Source organism: Bos grunniens, chromosome 28, assembly GCF_055505025.1.
Source record: "Bos grunniens cultivar Pamir isolate PY7600 chromosome 28, Bosgru_T2T1.0, whole genome shotgun sequence".
NCBI classification, from domain to species: domain Eukaryota; kingdom Metazoa; phylum Chordata; class Mammalia; order Artiodactyla; family Bovidae; genus Bos; species Bos grunniens.
Window position 1 is genome coordinate 14,764,885 of NC_141192.1, and position 17,153 is coordinate 14,782,037.

Below are 17,153 nucleotides of genomic sequence, written 5' to 3' on the forward strand. Positions count from 1 at the left end.
CGGAAGACCTCAGGCCCCCTCCAGCCCAGCTCTCCTCTACCTTTATGCTCCCGTTGTCACATTCCCATTGGTGACTCTCTCTACTCTCTCACACACCCAAGTGGCACCATCACAGTACCTCCCTCCTGGCCTCCTGGCCTCCCCAAGCCAGGTCCTTTCATACCTCTCTGTCCCACTGTTCCTTCAGCTTTCCAGCCTGCTCAGGTTCAAATTCCAGCTCTCCCACTTCACTGAGATGTGGCCTGAAGCAAAGGTCTCCATCTGTCTGTGCCTCAAAGTCCTCATGTGTCAAATAGATATTATAAAGGGCCCACTGATCGTGCGTGGTCATACCCAACCCTTTGCAACTCTATGGACTGTAGCCCACCAGGCTCCTCTGTCCATGGAATTTCCCAGGAAAGAATACCTGGAGTGGGTTGCCATTTCCTTCTCCAGGGAATCTTCCCAACCCAGGGATCAAACCCACATCTCTTATGTCTCCTGCATTGGCAGGTGAATTCTTTACTACTTGTGCCATCTGAGAAGCCCCACACACACACACCTTATATGCTCACTATAAAGATTAAACAATCAAGTGACTGTAGCATCGACTATTTATTATTCAAAACCTATAAATCAAATACTTAACAAAATTGATTTAATTTTTAATGCTTTTATTTTGGGAGGTCATGCAACTTGCAGGATCTTAGTTCCCCAACCAGAGATGGAACTTGATCCCCCACAAGAGTGGAAGCACAGAGTTCTAACCACTAGACTGCCAGGGGATTCCCTAAAGAAACTGATTTTGATGCAAATTAAAGGGCAAATTTCTCAAACAGGAGAAAAAATACTATCTTGAAAATATACATGCACTTCAATGTTCATAGCAGCACTATTTACAACAGCCAAGATATGGAAGCAACTTAAATGTTCACCAACAGATGAATGGATAGACAATGTGAGACAGACATATATATGTGTGTGTGTCATATGTATGTGCGTATACACACACACACACATGCATGTGCCTGCTAAGTTGCTTCAGTCGTGTCCAACTCTTTGCAACCCCATGGACTATAGCCTGCCAAGCTCCTCTGTCCATGGGATTCTCCAGGCAAGAATACTGGAGTGGATTGCCACGCCCTCCTCTAGGAGATCGTCCCGACCCAGGGATCAAATCCACATCTCTTACATCACCTGCATTGGCAGGCGGGTTCTTTACCACTAGGGTCACCTGGGAAGCAGCGCACGTGCGCACACACACACACACACACACACACACCACATACACAAGACAAACACACAGTGGATTGTCAGTCATAAAAAGGATGAAATTCCAGCACCAACGTGGATCAACCTAGAAAGTATTATACATAGCGAAATAAGTCAGACAAATACTCTGTATCACTTACACGTAGATCTAAAAACCAAAACAAATGAATTACATAGCAAAACAAACAGAAACAGACTCACAGATGTAGGAAATGAACAAGCGGCTTCCAGTGAGGAAAGGAAAGGCGGGTAGGGGCAAATTAGAGGAATGGGGTTAGGAACGTAAAACTACAAGAAAAATTAAAAGCACTGAGAACTGCACCTGGCATACAGTAAGCATCCAATAAATGTTAACCATTATTATCCTTTTTGTCATTGTGAGTACTGTTATTACTTTATTCATCGTCTATACCCCACTCTCTCATATGAGTCCCAGATCAAATTGTCTTTCTACTGCAAAGCTATCCAAACTTGCTCTAGCCAATACATTATAAACACCACCATCAAAGCTTTTATCACATTATACTGAAATTACTTGTGTATCTCTTGTTCCCTGGATCCCGGGCCAGAGGCTACATCTGATTTATGTTGGTTCCCCAGTGTCTGGAAATTAACAAGCTCTCTACAAACATATAGGAGGATGGGTGAATGAATGAACTGACAATGGGTAGCCAGATATATGGGTCAGCCTGGAAAATGCACCCTGAAATTATCTCTTTCTCTAAGGAGGTATCTCTCCAAGTACTTAAGCAAATGGGTTGAAACCCTCCTCGCCATGTACGGACCTCTGGCCTAAAATGCTACTGCCCATGTTGGCCACCATTTGCAGAGCACCTCGGGGACCAAAGCTGTCCTTTAGAAGCCTCCATATTTGAATCCTCGAGGAGAAATATCTTTTCTCAAAACACTTCTGAAAGTAGTGTGGCATACTTTCTTTAAGCCTCTAGCAAAAATCCCTGAAAGCATCCTTCTATTGTATTTATTGGTATCATTATGTGTACGGTAGCAATCTCAGAGCAGAGCATGACTGCACTAGCTTTATGTCTGGCAAAATCAGTGTATTATCTGAACTCCAAAAGACTATAAAATTAAATTTAAGTGAGTCACTTAACTAGCAGAAGGAGAAAAGATCCAATTTTAAGACTGAAAGAGAAGAAGAAATAATTGCTCTGTTTGGTAGGAGTGTATTATGTAAATAAGGAGAGGGCATGTCAAGAAATGCAGATGCCCAGCCACATTTGCACAGCAATGAGAAACAACTTGGGAGAGAATAGGGCATGTGTTCTCCTTGGTGAGATGAGAATGAGCATCTCCTCTGACTTCTTGAGCTGTATTCAGCAGTCTCACCCACCTGCAAAGCCCACAGTCACTGGGTTCAAACCATGATATGCCATGAATCCTTTTCATGGAAGGGTATGCTGCTGCTGCTGCTGCTGCTGCTAAGTCACTTCAGTCATGTCCGACTCTGTGCAACCCCATAGATGGCACCCCACCAGGCTTCCCCGTCCCTGGGATTCTCCAGGCAAGAACACTGGAGTGGGTTGCCATTTCCTTCTCCAATGCATGAAAGTGCAAAGTGAAAGTGAAGTCGCTCAGTTGTGTCCGCCTCTTAGCGACCCCATGGACTGCAGCCTACCAGGCTCCTCTGTCCATGGGATTTTCCAGGCAAGAGTACTGGAGTGGGGTGCCATTGCCTCTCCGATGGAAGGGCAAAATGGACTATTAATGTCCAAATAATGTCTCTTTGGCATATTCTTTTCTTTGCATTTCAATATGACAGGTTCTTAAGTCCTTGGAAAATGTTTTATCTGTAATTAAAGGTGGAGGAACTGAACTGGCAATGTTACAAGAAAGTTGAAAGCAAAGTTGGACTAGACTGAAGAAGCATTGGTTGCAACTTGGAGCTGAGCCTTCAATAAGCTTCTGCATCCTAATGCCACTTTATAGACAAGAGGTTGAGTCAAAGGACCACAGTAAACCCCAAGCTATTGCTTTCCTCATTTATAAGACTTAGTAATAGCTTCCCATAGTAAAATAGGGCCTCCTTTAAAATGACCACAAAAGTCAAGCTCATTTTGATGTTACTAGATGTTCTAGATGTTACTAGAAAAATGAGGAAGGCAGAGGTAAAAGATATAACCACTCCACCTATCACATGTCTAGGGGCCTGGACATGACAGAGATCCTTTGACTTAACTCAGACTACAGATTTTACAAACTTTTGAAGTTTCTCTAGGAGATTCTATGGTCCCTCATGAGAATCTATTTTAGCATTTCTTTCACTGGCTGGTAGTTTTGGGGAGGAGAGTAGACAAAGCACGAGCTGGAATCAAGACTGCCAGGAGAAATATCAGTAATCTCAGATATGATATGCAGATATGCAGATGACATATCAGATATCAGATATGCTGATGACACCAACCTTATGGCAGAAAGTGAAGAGGAACTAAAGGGCCTCTTGATGAAAGTGAAAGAGGAGAGTGAAAAAGCTGGCTTAAAATTCAACATTCAAAAAACTAAGATCATGGCATCTGGTCCCATCATTTCATGTCAAATAGATGGGGAAACAATGGAAACAGTGACAGACTTTATTTTGGGGGGCTCCAAAATCACTGCAGATGGGGATTGCAGCCATGTAATCAAAAGACGCTTGCTCCTTGGAAGAAAAGCTATGACCAACCTACACAGTATATTAAAAAGCAGAGACATTACTTTGCCAACAAAGGTCAGTCTAGTCAAAGCTATGGTTTTTTTAGTAGTCATGTATGGATATGAGAGTTGGACCATAAAGAAAGCTGAGCATCAAAGAATTGATGCTTTTGAACTGTGGTGTTGGAGAAGACTCTTGAGAGTTCCTTGGACTTCAAGGAGATCAAACCGGTCAATCCTAAAGGAAATCAACCTTGAATATTCATTGGAAGGACTGATCCAAAGCTGAAGCCCCAATACTTTGGCCACCTGATGCAAAGAGCCGATTCATAGGCAAAGACCCTGATTCTAGAAAAGACTGAAGGCAAAAGGAGAAGGGGCAGCAGAAGATGAGATGGTTGGATTGCATCACCTACTCAATGGACATGAGCATATTCCAGGAGACAGTAGAGGACAGGGAAGCCTGGTGGGCTGCAGTCCATGGGGTCGCAAAGAGTCAGACATGACTTAATGACTGAACAACAATAACCCTGCCTGCTATAGACTCAGAGGCAACTCCTTGAAGACAGGGAGGAAGTCACAGGTACTTGGTAATCTCCACACTCACAACAGGTGTGTAACCAATCTTTACAGAATGAAGGAAGGTGTTCTTAGGTAACTCTGCCAAAGCAAGGATGCCCAAAGCAGACTGTCTCTACATGCACAAGTCCACTGTGGTAATAAACTCCAGGAAGACCCAAGGTCTGCCTCAGCCAGCTTTCAGGCAGGAGAAAGGAGAGGAAGTGAGTACCACCTAGGAACCTTGCCCGACATCAAAACCCAGAGTGCAGGACATTTTATTCCCCATTAATTTGGATATACAGTATTTCTCTGTGATTACTGTAGCAGGCAATGTTCTTATAAGGTTATGGACTGGTTTTGCATCGTTCCACTGCTAGAATTTAATACTGTTCTAAGTGTGATATATCTCAGCTGTGATTAATCCTGCCCAGTTCTACAGCAAGTTTCTATAAAAACCAACTTGAAATACAGGACTCTTAAAGCCCTCGCCAAATCTGCAAGATGTGATATGAACACAGCTCTGATCCAGGCAAGCACGTCTAACTTATGCTGAGGGTCTAACTCTGAGACCAGCCACACGTTCACCTTTGTGCTCTGTGAGTAGCTGTTCATCCTACAGTCGGAGGAGAGGAAATTCAGGGAGTGCTGCCCTGGCCTGCTTTACAACAGCATTATTAATACTGCTCAACAACAAAGTAAAATTACAGATAAAATTTGAATAGGCCTATTATTGTTTTTAGAGGGAGCTAAATAAGCTATATAATTTGTTCGGGCCCAGAGCATATGCCATCCACCACGACAGGAGAGAAATGCACGCGGCCGCCAACTCGCCACCAGCGCTCAGCTCCGTGTAAATCCCCTCCTCCAATGTCGTGAATTAAAACAGATGAAAGTTTTAAAATGTCAGGCGAGTCCCTGGGGATGGATATGCTTTATGTTTTTTATACAGTGAACATTAATTTCAAATGGAAAGGGAAAGCAGCCCTCTATCTCCAGCCGTTGGCTCCATTTTTCCTTAAGTTCCATGTGTCCACTTTTAACAGACCAGTCCCGGGGGGAATTGATGCTGCGCTGAGTCAAACCGTCATGCTCAAGGTAAAAGAAAAATCCTGGTGAGGAAGAAAATAAAAATTCACCAGTCCCTTCCAAGAAGCGGCCCCAGTTTGGAATATTTGGCTTGGAGTTCAAGTGCAGAGGTTCAAATCCCACCTCTGACCCTGTCCAGGTGTTTGACCTTTGGAACATCTAGCTTCTCTGATCATTACTTTCTTCCTTCACAGGGTTATCAGATAAATAAGCTAGTACATGTATATATACTATGTAATATATAGTATCTGTATATGTTCTTGTTCAGTTACTAAGTCGTGTCCAACTCTTTGCTACCCTGTGGACTGCAACACACCAGGCTTCCCTGTCCTTCACTATCTCTCAGAGTTTGCTCAAACTCATGTCCATTGAGTTGGTGATGCCATCCAACCATTTTATATGTGTATTTGTATACACACACAAATATTAAGTGCACACATATATGTGTATATATGTTGGTATACATGTATTTGTGTGTATCTCACACACACATTTTTTAGGTTGAAACTTTAGGTTGAACTCTTCATGGTCAGATCAGCTTTTCCCCTATTTAATTTCTATCATGTATTTCCAATCTTATTGAACTGTTCTACAAAGGAAACATGATTGTCATTCACTATGCATTCATTCTCTCACGTAATATATACTAAGGGTCTATTATGTGTCAGGTCCTTTGGGATCCAACAGAAAGCAGGATGCTATCTTTGCCCTCTAGAAGTTCGTAAGTTAGAGTAGTAGTTCTTTCCACAAGTTGAATCCTCAGTGAAATTCACAAGCTGGTCCTCCTAGTTTAGGCCAAGGAATTAGTTTGATATCAGGATGATGAGAGGAGAAATAAATGGCATAAACGTTCTGACCTAAGAGTAACAAAGCCAGAGGCCCACAACAGTTTGGATTATGATCCAGTAAACACTCATTCCCCTCCCCTCTACTATGGACAGAGTTCACTTCTCTGCTCCACTGATACTTGATTTGGCCATAAGACTTGCTCAGGCCAGTGAAATCTAATAATGTGATCAGAGCAGAGGCCCTGATCACACTATGATCTGGCTTGGCTCCTGCATTCCATTGATCCACCACAAGAAAAGCATGCTTCATACAGCCTCTACTCTGATGCCTGAGCCCCAGAACCCACACACGGAGCAGAACTGAAGCCCATACACAGCCTGGGGTCGAGGCCAGCTGCCCTGCTGTCTGGAACAGAGCCACCCAGCCTAGATTAGCCAAACCACAGTCAACCTGCAGAATATGAGCAAGAAAATAAATGGGGTTGTTTCTTATGCAGCATTATTGTGGAAATGGCTGACCAATATAAGGTCTAAGCAGAATTCCAATGAGAAAAAGATTGCTTCATCAAAAGCAATCTGACACAATGTAACTACTGGAGCATTAAAGTGAGATTATGGTACAAAACACGCTTTTCGTGGTCAGATCAATCATTCTATCTCAATTCTGGGCCTGGTTTCAGCTCTCTTAGTGTTGAAGGAAATGAACACAAAATAAGCTGATGTTGATGAGTATGATTCAAATCAATAATGTTAATTGGGGTCCTGAGCGTAAGGTAAAATGACTTCAAATCAACAAAAGGTTAATATAGCTTTCTCAACATTCAGTATCACCTACAATAAATCTATAGTGGCCTGAAATATCCAATTTCATTAACAGCACATTTAACATGCTAGAAAGATAGAAACATTCTCCCAACAAAATGTTCTCTCAATGCCTACAAACATGTTAATTTAAGATTGCAAGGAACAGCCAATCATGTAATTAAGTTATACCTAAATAAGAGGGGGTGCACTCTATGATGATGACTTACTTTAAACTTTATTATCTTCCTGTCCTACCTAAGTCTCCTTTCCCAGAGTAATTTGCAGAATTAGTGGATATTTTCCTTTACAGCCTATTTCAGTCTAGGTAATATTATCTAACAAAGAAAAAAATCATTCAACATTTTTACATAATCAGAGTGAGATGTGCTAAATAACTAAGAGACTTTAAACAGCACTGCAAGGCCCTTGTCCTTAACAAACTTTCAGTCTGTTATAACTTACAAATGACTAGGTAGCCAATAAAATACATCAACAAGTCATAGTAACTCAACAGCGGTTGGCTTACCTCCCCTTTATCCATCTCTCCTTACTCTCTTTCTTAATATTTCCCTCGATTTCCCCAGCTTTGGTTTGTTTGCAATTGACCCCATTTTCTTGTGCCAGAATGGGGCTCAACTAGCTTAATTTTATCAGCAGAGTCCACTCCCCCAACCACAGTAACTGGTTGAAGAGATAGAATGACCCTATTTCAGTTTGCTATAACTTATTACTATAGACGGGGTGGTCTGGACAGCTTTAACAATAAATATTTGTGTTTAACGTCCTGAAGGTTGCAAGTCCAAGATCAAGGTGCCAGCATGGCCAGGTTCTGATGAGACCCTCTCATGGATGGTAGGTTGCTGACTTCTCATTATATCCTTGCATGGCAGAGGGAGAGAGCTCTCTGGAGCCCCTAAAGCCACTAATCCCATCCATGAAGACTCCACCCACATGACCTAGTTACCTCCCAGAGGCCTGATCTCCTAGGACTGCTACACTGGGGCTTGAGATTTCAACATACGAATGTTGGGAGGATACACACATTCAGTGCATTGCAGACTCCACTTAGACCTACCAGATCAGTGAGACTCAATTTGGGGAATTTGTTTGAGACTCAATTTGGGGAATTTGTTTGAGCCCAATGGGAACTGAACTCTCTCCTTCCTGCTAGCTTTGAATCAGGACATACACACTCTTAACTACTATGTGCAACCATCTTGCAATGGATCAAAGCCTCATTAGGGAAGAGTTGCTGAGAAATGGAGACAGGACTCCTAGATCTGGTTTGACTGAGCTTCTGACTCACATCTTACCTAATACCACCTCTATCATGAGAACCAACACTGACCCTTTTTTAAAACAGTTTGAGGGGCTTTTTTCATGTGATTTGGAAAAACACACACACACATAAACAGCAGAACACGCAACAGAGCTCCAAAGAAAGAGAAATTACTGTGGACAAGGAAAATATAAATAGAAAAAGCATGGTCTGTCCTGGGCTTTGAAAAAAGGATATACTTTAAATTATCAGGAAGAGGGGAAATGGTGACAAGAGAGAATAGAAGGGAAAAATAAAACAAACTTAGACCTAGATGATGCCATTAGAATGGTAGTTTGTGATCTCAGTGATGTTTAGGGTCATGTTATTAATAATAATGAAATGCCACACATGTACACATCCCTTCACAAGAAAATAACACAGATCACTGTCTTGTCACCCAATGAGAGATGCATGACCATATCCAGAATACAGATGGGTAGAAAAGAGGTAATATCACAAAACATTGCTTTAACTTCTCATAGAACTGGACAAGAATTCTGGATCTGACACCAAGGAGTTGTAGGAATCTTTAGCAAGTGACTCCAATCTGTCTGAGCCTCCATTTCTTCAATTTATGTATAATAATGATGTCTATGCTCTAAAGCTGTGAGAATTAAATGAGGCAACGCAGAAAAGTGGTTACTACAAAGTACAGCACAACATACTTGATCCATAAATAGCAGTCATTATTTCTGTCATTGTTTTAAAAGAATGAAAAACTAGGTTCTGGACTCATTGCCAAAATAGAGGAGTATTAGGACCAATGGTTAGAAATGACAAGTTGGAAGCTTTGGGCTTAATGTGAAAAACAGGTTTCAAACATCTAGTGCTTCCTACACCATAAAGGATTGCTTCCAAAGGCCTGAGCCTCCAATTCTGGAGGCTTCCACTCAGCAGAGGAAGACCCTATTTAAGGATGGCCTGGCAGGGGTTTGAGCATCAGAGACATGATTTAAGGATGTGGCCCCAGGGATTCCTTCATTGCCGAGACTTAACTCTATGAGATACCACTGTCCTGCCAGTTTAATTTCCAGTGTCCCCCAAGAACAAGGGATTACCCTATCCTCTCCCCATATCTTCCAGGCCTCAGCCCTCAACAGGGTTTAAAATCACTTATACATTAAATAAATGCTATACAAATTAGACTGGACTCGTTACACCCACACTATTCTTCAATACTGTGGAAAGCTAATTTCAACTGTCACTTACTGGAAGTAAAATGACAAATATCTGTAATATCTGTCAGGTTATGAATGCTTTGAAAAGAGTTATGCAGCTGTCAACATTTTGATGACATTAACAAGGGAAAAGTAAACGAAGAAGAGGAAACAGCATGTTGGTGGAGTACCCAGTTGCCAAACTTCTCTATCACTTACATTAATAAAAAGCAAATTACCCCCATAAAAACCGCAAACAACAAAGACTTCTAGAGAAAACTGATATGGGCAAATCTGTTATTAATGCTGCCAACCCCATAGATGAGATCATCAGAACTAGCTTCAACATCTCAGTAGAAAGTGACTAACTCTTTTAAAGGATGTGAAGTCTTTACTCAACTTCTCACCATGATGGTACAGGAATGAATGTGTAAAATCCCTGGGTCAGGGTAATCAATCTTTATGAAAAGCTTCTTGACATACTGGAAGACAATGTACTACATAAACAGTTAAATGTGCATCCCATTTTGACTTGGAGAATCCTATATCCATTATCTTGGCATAATTATTAATAAAGTGTCCTAGTTTGGATAATAAATTATGGTGCAGATATATGCATATCTTTACTTATATGTGAGCAAGTGTGTGTGTATGTGTATGTACATGTGGCTCCACATATATGTATGGGTCTGTGTATACGTGTATACCTATGTGTATGAATAGGTATACATGTGAATGTGCATGTTTGTGTGTGGAACTTGTTTGTTATTTTCTAAGTTGGTCTCATCTTTAACAGTTTAGCTTTGGGAGACAAACACTACATTTTATAATGAGGATTTACCTAGCTATACGACACTGAATTTTTGCCATCCAAGTAAGCCAAAATAAATATGGGAGGCAAAAATAACCTTTTGTTTCATTCATATTTTTATTTGACTACATCTATCACATATAAACTGAATGCAACTGACAAAATCACCTCTCTGGGAAGAGGGATGGGTGGTCCGATTATTAGTTTAGGAAGAGGTTTTAACTCAGTGGGTAGCTGGCTTCAATATAAGACTCTAAGCCAAAATCCACACTGTTAAGCATTATGTGGTATCTATTTTTCCAATATTTCTGCTGCTTCTCCAATATTAGAGAAGGACAAAACAGAAAACAACAATTAAGAACAATCACTGTAAAGGCGGGGTTCCCCTGTGGGCTACAGCGATCACTTTTTGTATACAGAAGGAAGCCATTAGTGCTGTCCTCAGCTCATAGAACGATTCTTTCAACATACACTATGTAGGAATCTATTCTATGCAAAGGATAATATACACTGTGGATTCAGTGAACTGTCACTTTTTAAAAAATGACATAGCTAAGGAAAGCTCAACCATTAAAAATCCATGGGCCTTATTTTTTTAAACCTTGATTCATCTCAATATATGGCTTTTGACCTAGGACATCTACAGCTACATTTTTAAAAACATTCATGAAAATACTCTCTTTCCAAGTCAGGGGATTAAATAAGATGGGAATTCTGACAGCCAGATGATGTCCCTCTTTTAGGATATGTCCAGACTAAGAATATCTATACCTCTTTTTGGCCTATAAATTAAGTCATTAACAAATATACACAGTTTGGGAAGGAATGAAATGTTCTGCAACAAATCAAACTCCACGCTGTATAGGGCATTGGCACTATTCCCATGGAAATAACTAAGTTTCACGACAAAATCACTGCTTTTCTCCAGCACATTCCAGAGATAGCATAGTCTTTTTGGTGTTCCTCATAAATCTGAGAAAATTAAAAGTTAACATGCCATGATATTTTTATTACTGGCTCAAATGCAATAAATATTCAAACATTAGTAAAGACAGAGCTGGTAGTACCACAGGAAAAAACCTCAAGGCTCTCATAACTTGGGCTTTATGGAGTAAGAGATGCCAGTATAGATGCAAGGTGGGGCCAAAGGGAGCAAATGAAAACATGAAGGCTATATACTACTCCATGGTTTGGAGACAAGGATAGCCAACAATGACCTACTATATAGCACAGGGAGCTCTGCTCAATATTCTGTAATAATGGGAAAATGATTAGAAAAAGAATGAATATATGTATATGTATAACTGAATCACTTTGCTATATACCTGAAACTAAGCAGCATTGTTCATCAACTATATTTCAATATAAATACACATTCAAATTTTAAATAATATTTTTAAATTGGTACCTATTTTTGAAACCATTTTTTTATTACAAGACTTTAATGATGTGAATTTACTTCAGGTGAATTTACTTTGGGAAATTTACTTAAGGGAGAAGTCATTCAAAAGAAATTGGGAATGAAGGTGAAACACAGAGTCAGTGCTACATGGGCTTTATTTCTCCTTTATTTGGGTAGGTAACAACATCTCCAGACTTTCTCATCTGTAAAATAGGGATGATGCCACCTTTCCTGTGAAATAAGGTCTGTGAAAACACACAGCACATGACTTTGCATATACTAGATGCTCAGGGAAGAGGAAAGGGACGCATACTGGGGAGGCATTGAGACGAGCTCTCATGACTTTGCATATACTAGATGCTCAGGGAAGAGGAAAGGGAAGCATACTGGGGAGGCGTTGAGACGAGCCCTCTGTCTGAGTCTCCTCCCTGCCCTCTCTGTATACTCTAGACTCCTCTACTTTTCAAATACCAGGAAAAGTAAGTGTACGGACAAAGGAAAGTGTCATTGCCCTAAGTGAAGACTGTTACTATCTTCAAATTGTAAATGGCTTTATGTTTATTAAGTATATTAAAGATGACTTATCTTGCCAACAACAACAACAAAAATCAGTAACCAGATCAAGCAGAGGTGTGATGGTTCACAGCTAAATGCCATTATAAGCCAAGAAGAAAAGATAGCCCTATGGGCAGCCCCAAAGAGGTATTGCCTTTGAGATGAGAAGTGATGGGGAGTTTGTGTCTGCCTGCTGCATGCTGTGTCTGCTGTCTGATGTGATGTGGCCCAGTGCAAACAGAGAGAAAACAACTCAGAGTCAACAGGAAGTCCTTTAGGGGCCCTACTTTCAGAATAGGAACTGGAGATGATAACAATGACAAAAAGACCAGAACTGGAAGAAATCTCAGGAAACTACTGTCAACCAAACTATCTGTAATATAAGAAATCTGCCCTGTTCCAAGCTCATTCAGCTTCCATTTAGATATAGATTAGCTACAGATTAAGACGACTCTCCACGGGTCTAAGCAACGGACTTCCTCTTAGCAGAGAAGAAAGCACATTCCTCAAGCCATGTGTCCAAAAATGGGGCCAGACCCAGGAACCAGTGCAGGTGCTGATCAGAAATAGAGCTGAGCCTGCAGGCAACACAAGTATCCTGGGATTCTTTCCCCAAGACAGGAGCAAGTTTTTGAAGGGCCTGAATGCCCCTACCATACTTGGGAGTGACATCAACCAAAATCTTCCCCTGCCTGAAAGAGCCTTTATCACTGAACATTACAAAAGCTTTCCATCTCTGTACCACCCTCTGATATAGCAGGGAAATCGTGGTGGACCACTGTGGGCCTTCCTTTGTGGGAAGTGTTGGGGGTGGGGACAGAAAAACACTCAACCTTGCTGATTAGACTTTGAAAGGGCTCTGAGGACATAAACCACACTCCCAAGGAGGGTTCCACAAAATGAAATGGATATGCCTGTCCAACAAAAAAAGAGAGAGAGAGATCTGGAATGAGACATCAAAAATCAACTGCTTTTTTTTCAAACTGAAAGTCATGATCAAAATCAATCTAATGAGTTGTGTATTTTTTTTAATGGAGTGGAATGGAAAGGACTAGGTCAAAATGCAACAGACAGTATCAAAGTACAGCACCTACAGTAAGGCCAGATACACACACATGTGTGCATGCGCACAAGTGAATGAGTGTAATAAATTACAAAGTGAAAAGTTCATCTCTGTGAAGGCCGGAGTTCTTCTTCTTTAAGTCTGAAAAACAGTTTCCCGGTGCAACCTTCTCATTTCACAAATGGGTCCTCTGCCACCCAGGAATAAGACATAGTATGTCCACCATTGTAGACAGTTCGTGACAGAACTGGGATAAATCCAGAAAGAAAAGACTCAGCTCCTTACAACCCTCCTTTGCTGCCTCTGTGAAATTAACTCTATTAAAATCTAAGCCATGAAGGTTGCATACACATCCTAGTCCAAAGGAGCTCTGTGCAGAGTTTCACATTTCCTTCCAGAGGCACATATGCGTCCAGTCCCTCTCCCACTCTGCCCACTTGCACATGGGAATCCCCACTAGTACAGGCGACGACTGACCAAGGTCTCAGCTCCTTTTAAGAAATGACTTTGAGAAAACAAATTCTCCTGGGCCTGCTCCTGCTCACACATTGCCACTTTGAGTGTTGGGTATGTATTTGCTCTAAGTAAAATGCTTTGCTTTCATTTGTGTCAGCCGTGCCCATAAATAATAGACTTTATTTGAATTTCATAGCTCCCTCTGAAATCTACTCTACTGAATTTAACAGGAAGAACATAAGATTTCACCAGCATTTTCAAGGACTGAAAACTGTGATCAATACACAGGCTGGCAACCAAACCAACGTTGATTTATTCCTCACAATTACGTGGAAAGGAAAAGGCCACAGCACTGACTTCCCAGTCCTTCCCTTAGAGAAAGAATATGTCATCACCGTCATCACCATCGCGGTCACCTGAGAAAACCCAAGATGAAACTTACATATGCCCTTGGTGGACACGTCCCTCCTGAAGCACCCGCTACCGGCCCCACACACAGATTTGTGACCACAGCCCCCCAACCCAGCAGTTCTGCTGCTCTGCAAAGTTAATAAAAGCAAAGGCAAGAAGTCAAGGAAATCCTGACCCACAAGACTCCCTCCTTGCTTATCATAAAAGTGCCCTCATTTGGGCAATAACCTCAGCACTGCCGTGTGTCGGAAGTGAACAGGAAGGGACAGTTATCTGAGGCAGAGGGCACCTCGTTAAGGTTAACTTTATTCAAGACAGAAAGCTCAAACAGCAACATTCAATCACTGGGTGATGACACTTTTCTAGATAGAGATAATATTCTCTAAGGAAAAAAAAAAAGGAAAAATGAAACTCTAGCTTCGCCATATATTTATATATCTGGAGGAAGCCATGAGAAAGAAACTTGCATGAGATATAAGAAATTGGAGCTTTCAAACATGCTGTTCCCACCTTATCATTCTTATCTTTTATAAAATACACAAACACACATACACACACACAGCTGCATTTAAAGATAAGGGAACAGAAAGGTGTTGTATATGTTGCCCAGATGTTTCGGAAATCCATTCCCTGTTAAACTTATCTCACCAGAACTGAAGACACCTCTAATCTTTTCTAATGGCTTAATCAAATGAAATAAATGGTTTGGTGTAATATCTTCTTTAAAACTTACACTTCTAGTTGTGCATGCACATGTACACACACACAAAAGCAGGGGTTTTTAAAATCCAAGGAAAAAGCAGTACCAGGATTAAAATGCTGTTCATTTAATATATTTTCTTCAAGACAGCAAGCTGGAAAACAAGTCAGTTAAGATTTTTTAAATAGTATCTCCTTTTCTTTTCTGAATCCCCAGACATTTTAAAGAAAAGAAATAGATGGGGAAACAGTGTCAGACTTTATTTTTAGGGGCTCCAAAATCACTGCAGATGGTGACTGCAGCCAGGAAATTAAAAGACGCTTACTCCTTGGAAGGAAAGTTATGACCAACCTAGATAGCATATTCAAAAGCAGAGACATTACTTTGCCAACAAAGGTCCGTCTAGTCAAGGCTATGGTTTTTCCTGTGGTCATGTATGGATGTGAGAGTTGGACTGTGAAGAAGGATGAGCACCGAAGAATTGATGCTTTTGAACTGTGGTGTTGGAGAAGACTCTTGAGAGTCCCTTGGACTGCAAGGAGATCCAACCAGCCCATTCTGAAGGAGATCAGCCCTGGGATTTCTTTGGAAGAAATGATGCTAAAGCTGAAACTCCAGTACTTTGGCCACCTCATGCAAAGAGTTGACTCATTGGAAAAGACTCTGATGCTGGGAGGGATTGGGGGCAGGAGGAGAAGGGGACAACAGAGAATGAGATGGCTGGATGGCATCACTGACTCGAGGGACATGAGTCTGAGTGAACTCTGGGAGTTGGTGATGGACAGGGAGGCCTGGCGTGCTGAGATTCATGGGGTCGCAAAGAGTCAGACACGACTGAACTGAACTGAACTGAAGAGTACCTTTCATTTGTTAGTTCAAACATTGGTTACATTCCTACTGTGTGTCTGGCAGTGGACTAAGAAAGGAAAAGTAGAGAAAAGGGGGAAATGCTACAAATGGGAAGTCAGAGAAAGTTTTAGAGATAAAGGATGGAAAGTTGTAAAGAAGGGTTGTATAAAAGCTGAGAAAAGAGAGTAAAGAAAGAATACTGACTACCTGTCCAAGCGAGGTCCCAACCCCAAGTAACACCCCCAGACACAAAAGGTCAGAGTGCAGGAAAAAAAGGTTCTACACCCAATTTGTTATCCTTGTGTGAGCTGGTTTCACATTTCTGTTCAGGAATTTATCATGCTTGAACCAGAATTGAGAGTCAAAGCATCCTCTGAAAATACACGGGTTTACATCCAAGTTTGGTCCTAAGACTGGGGCCACCAAAGGGCAGTGCCCAGCTCTTAGGTGAGTATCAGAACAGATCAGATCTGCACAGGCACCAAGCAAGGGCTTTAACTGCTCAACAATTTGTATTTATTGAATGATACAGTAAGACATACATTACCAAGTATTATCTGTTTCTTCAGCTTTAGCTGAAAGTTCCAATATTTTGGCCACCTGATGCAAAGAGCCGACTCATTGGAAAAGGCCCTGATGCTGGAAGAGGTTGAAGGCAAAAGGAGAAGAGGGCAGCAGAGGATGAGACAGCTAGATAGCATAAACAACTCAATGGACATGAACTTGAGCAAACTCTGAGAGATAGTGAAGGACAGGGAAGCCTGCCATGCTCTAGTCCATGGGATCACAAAGAGTCAAACACAACGTATTGACTAAACAACAACAATCTATTATTTCAGCTGAAAAAAAGAAGGTGTTACACGAGATGACCTGGAAAGTCTTTTCTGGTCATAACAGTCTGGAAGGTACCATCAAGCCAGGCTTAAGCAATTTTCTGATTCCCCTTCATCTACATTTCAGGTGAATAAGGAGGCTTGGATGACAACTCATGCCTCCAAATGATTTTACCCTCAACCCTAAAACTCACTCAAAAGGCTCCATAAAACACACTCTTAAATGAAACTGGTAACCCAGCACACATACACTCTCCGTTTTCAAAGAATACATCACAGAAGCACATGTTTTCTGCCAGGTCCCACACCATATACCAGTGGCAAGGAGGCAGAGGATGAAAGAGACTGTACTTATTGCCTGCATCATTCATATGATGGCATCATTCAATATCTTAAAAGCAATTATAGTCTTTACAGGCAAAAATGGCAAACAGTTTGGATAATCACGTAGCCCCG

General features: G+C 41.3%; 1 protein-coding gene across 1 annotated transcript in view; it reads right to left on the reverse strand.

Moving 5' to 3' along the window:
- Positions 1-17,153, reverse strand: part of LRMDA (leucine rich melanocyte differentiation associated) — a 1,316,517-nt gene that overhangs the window by 1,055,365 nt on the left and 243,999 nt on the right. The window lies entirely within an intron of this gene.